The 4,665-nt window shown below is 40.6% G+C and overlaps 1 protein-coding gene across 1 annotated transcript in view; it reads left to right on the forward strand.

The window, feature by feature from the left end:
* Positions 1–301: 301 nt before the first annotated feature.
* LOC103353001 (TOX high mobility group box family member 2-like) overlaps positions 302–4,665 on the forward strand; it is a 79,016-nt gene continuing 74,652 nt past the window's right edge. Inside the window, exon 1 of the mRNA XM_008275734.1 lies at positions 302–546. The gene's annotated coding sequence lies outside the window, so the exon portion shown is untranslated. The remainder of the gene's footprint in view (positions 547–4,665) is intronic.

The raw sequence follows: 4,665 nt of genomic DNA on the forward strand, positions 1-4,665 counted from the left end.
AATGCGTTGCCGTAGATGAAATGACAGTCGTGATAGATGGAAATTACTGCTGTTTGTAGTCTTGGATCAGGCTGTTGACACACTGCTGGTTCCCAGGCCCTGCTGAAATAAGCAGGGTCAGTGCAAACCTGGCAGGCGGGTCAAAGGTCAGCAAGCTGGTACAGAAACCAGCCCTCAAGTTTCCTCAGGTGGTGAAGAAATGCAAAGTCTTTGTTTTAGGAAGTCTGGGTGGAGTTTCCCCCAGAAACGTGACTCGTACCAACAGCACTTGTTTTCCTTTTCAAACAGGCAGTAGTGGAATTGGTATTTTATGAAATGATTTTCAATAGATGAATATTGATTCGGAGTAAATGAACAACCTTTAACATCCATCCCTGAGATGCTTTTAGCTGGATGTGCCCTGCAGGCTTTTGCAGCTTTGCAGTTATTTACAGGAAAGGTGCAGCAGACAGGTGGTGTGTGATTAGGAAGAAGCCGATCTCCTCGGTGCACACAGCTGATGGTGGTGCACACCTCGACAGTATAGTGCTGCCAATAAACTGAGAAGTAAGTCACATCATTTTGACTTGTGAATAATTATGGTTAATAAATAGATATTCGTAGTGATTCATCTTTTTGTTTACTATGTACAGTAGCTTGTGTTGCAACATATGTCTGAATTATATACATAAGGCTGAACTTTCTTGGGTTATTTGGAGGAAACTTTGAGCTTTTAGAGTTTTTGGAGTGAGAGCAACATAGACATACAACATAGTGGTATAATTTGCATGTTCTTTACTATAGCTGCCTCTAAGCATTTCAATAAATTCATCAAATTAGGCTAAAGTGCAGATATTAAAACCACAGCATGCGTTGCGCTTTGCTCTGGGTGAGTCATGTGCATCCCAGAAACAACATTTCAGAGAACTGCTGTTTACAAAAATGCTTGTTGTGTCTTTATTTAAATCCACAGTCTACATATTAGAATGACTGTATTAAATGTCTTATTTATTCAATCCTACAGTGCAACTGAAAACTTACTGACCAGTTCAATACTTAAAAAAAATAAAAAATAAAAAAATTAATGATAATTTGAACTACATTCTAAAATAATATCTGCTTGTTTTCAAAAGTTCTAACAAAACTAAAGCTGTATTTTATTTTAAAAGCTGTTCTCTGGGGTTATACTCCAACAGCCAGGCATTGTAAACCTTATCATGAAACTTGTTTAGAACCTGTGTGAAGTTTGGACTAACTTTATCCAAAGTTCATCATCGGGAGAAACTTTAAAACACATTTCTGTTGAATATCTGCAACACCCACATTTTCACCCACAAAACTTTCTGCAGATGAAACTATTGTGCTATTTTCTGTGTAACAGTTAAATAGAAAGTCTCTGTTTAGGAAATAACTATTAAATTGCGTACGTGACAGTTAAAAAAAATAAAAATAAAAATGCTGATAAACTGTTGACGAGGTAACGCAAACATCCTGAACATAATGATGCTTATTGTGGGTTTTTGCCCCCTTTTACTTCTGACTTACTTTCTCTGACTCATTCTGTTTTGCATGTTGTTCTCTGCTGACATTTGTTTCATGTGTCCTGTTTCCTTTATTTTTTTTTTTCCTTTTACTTGCATGTGTGAATAAATAAATGTTAAAGAGCACCCTAAAACCATCAGCGATGTCGTCAAGAATTAGTTGCAACAGCAAAAATTTTACTGAGACCATGTCAAAAGTGATGTAAATGACTACTAGAAAGTGCAGATCAGGAGTATTTCTCTTGCTCTTGCCAGTTTTTTTTTTTTTTTAGCATTCCAGTGCAATCTACTTGCATTATGTTTGAGTGGTTTGCAATTGAAATTCATCAGGGGTGATGTATATATGATTGTTGACAGAGAGACTTGAATGGCAATTACTGAATGGATTGTAGATTGTGCAAATCTGTGACTTAATTGTTTATGAATGCTGGTATAAATTAGTAGAGGCTCTCATGGACATATGTGGCTGCGAGCTACTCTGTGTTGTACGGTGATTTTGAAGCTACTTTAATGATGCATAAATCCAGACTAATGATGTTTAAAAAGGTCATGATAGTTTCAGAACTGCGAAAAGTTTAACGTGAGGGCACATGCGGCCGCTGTAAACGCTGCATCGTGTGTTTTTCGCTGCTCCTCTGTTTGTCAGGAGTGTGAAGTGAGCCTCAAATGAGTGCAAAACAGTCCGTGGAGATGTTCTTCTTTATCATGATGGCAGTTTTGTAAGTCATTTGTTGACATGTCGTACTGGAGTGTCTGCTTTTCACTGCTAAGAGGTTTTCAGCATTTGCTTTTTGGGGAGGTTTTTGGGATTTACTTGTCCAAGGTCATAGAAATATCACACACCGAATCTGTTCTGAGATGATTTTCAGTTTAAATTAGCGCAGCCCTCAGCAATTTCTTTTGTTGTCCCACGCTTTACTCAAATCAGGCATCATTTCTGCGGATCGCTCCGAAAGCCAAATTATCTTATCTACCTTTCATCTTCCAAATTTTTTCATCTGCATCACATTTTTTTATTTGAGATTAAAGTAGGGCTGCGTCTTTGTGCAGCACTAATTGCCAAAGAGCTTCAGTAATTAAAGGACAATAAAGCCTTAGTAGTAATTAGTTTCTCTTGTTTGGTTGCTAGCCCATCAATTGTGCTTCAATAATACTGATCATTAGCATGCGCCTGGGCAGTGAGGGATGCTGGGAAAGGAGCCCTGCACACACAGCACTCCACATTCCATTCCCATGAAGCCATGGCACCGAGCCATGTGGTTAACCCTCTGAGCGCTGGAGCCGGCAAGAGTGGCAGGACGTGCCTACCAGCGAGGGCCCGCGCTGTAAAATAAAGAGGTCTGCGCTGTAACATAATAGGCCCGCTGAAATAATGACCAGCTTTTTGGATTTTAGAAGGTTAGGGAACATAAGAAGTGCAGCAGTGGGCCGAAGCCGATGTCATGGTTTGTGTGAAAACAATTGTACCCCTCTCTGTATTACATGTTCCTTTATCCGCATGCAGGTCCAACTAATGAAAGCCTGCCTGCAACACTATTACAGAGCCATCAAGAGTCTATATTATCACCGTTTTAATGCAGATGCATCCTTAAAAACTGAAATTAGTTGTTTTTCTTTTTTTAAACAGAGCAGCACGAGGAGGCTGGAGAACATTTCAGTGCAGGCACAAGGCTGTATGGATTGTGCTGTAAACTGTGGCATAGTAATAACGCCAGGCAGCAGAAAATGTGCTCTGTTCTGTACTTTGCCTTGACATGATTGAAAGACAATGGTCCCATGGATAGGCCATTTCAACATCAAATGTGCATGCACATCACAGGGCAAGGGTGTGCTATCCATCACATTCAGTGAGCTGTCAGAGGTGGCTCTCACAGCCCCGGCTTCTACTCCACACACATTTGCAACTGTATGGCAATACAAGATTAAACCCCCTTGTACATATTCCACCCTGAGCACAGCGTGTCTTACACTTTCAGAAAGTGTGTGCGTGGTTACAAGTGTGCTGCTCTGCTCTGCTGTCCACGATTTAGTGGATTTTTTTTTGCTTGCACTTCTTTAATCAAAAATAGCATTAAAACTTTAACTACAAACACTAGCAGCAAGACAAAAAAAAAAAATCATGATTGTGGAAATAAGAACAGTTGTGAGTGATGCAACTCCAGAAAACACTTGGCTTTATAAGATTAGAAATAGTTACTCAGAGGCTTTACAGTAAATGGCAGAGAGAGAGAGAGAGAGAGAGAGCACAGAAGTCCATCCAAGTGAATTTTTGCTGCTTTGGAGTGTAAAAAATCACATTTCGAATTTTTCATTTATATGGCTCAGTATCACAAATTACAAAGTTGCTCGGGGAGCTTTACAATCTGAAGCCTGGAGCAAATGAGAAAAAATAAAAATACACAAAAACACGCTCGAACTACAAGAGATACTGTGTTTAAAAAAAAAAAAAAAGAAAAAGAAAAAACCTCCTCCCATCCGCCTTGGCACAATAGACTAACCCAAATGGAAGCCTTTATGAAGGCACTGATGGAAGCAGAGTGCGCTTTATAATGCGCGGCCGTGCACACTACTACATTTCCAGCTAATCAGGAGCGCGCAGTTGCAGAAAGGAGAGCGGTTGCCAAGGCAGCCACCAATCTCCCCTCCCCCTTCTCCCTCCGTTCCTCTTTCCCGTTTATTATCGGCAGAGGTCGCATGGCAGAGGGAAGTCCAACCACTTCTGTACTGGAACCAATGCAAGAATATGCACCTCCATAACAAAGCCTGTATGGAGTCCTGAGAAAGCAGAGAGCAGTTGTTGTGGGGGGAAGAGAGAGAGAGAAAAAAAAACAACAGAAGCTGCAGATTTGTGCAGAGTATATGTGTGTGTAATATCTCATAAGACAGGATCTAAGTTGGAGGTTTTGCATTGTTTTGCCAACACGTGCGTTTTTCAATGAATTTCCACTCGTGCGTTTTGAGTGAGTGAGTGCTTCGCATCCTGGTGCGGGGCTCTGAGGAGGGACTGCGCATCACCAGAGTTTGGTGCCGAAGTTCGGCCGCGAACGGATGTGAGGGGAAGAGTGTACCGAGTCAAACTCACCCACTTGTTTTTTTTTTCTACTTCGTTTTCTTTTTTTTTCTCTCACCGGCTTTGGCGTTTTTT

The sequence above is a fragment of the Stegastes partitus genome, unplaced genomic scaffold, assembly GCF_000690725.1.
Source record: "Stegastes partitus isolate 25-593 unplaced genomic scaffold, Stegastes_partitus-1.0.2 Scaffold58, whole genome shotgun sequence".
Taxonomy (NCBI): Eukaryota; Metazoa; Chordata; class Actinopteri; family Pomacentridae; genus Stegastes; species Stegastes partitus.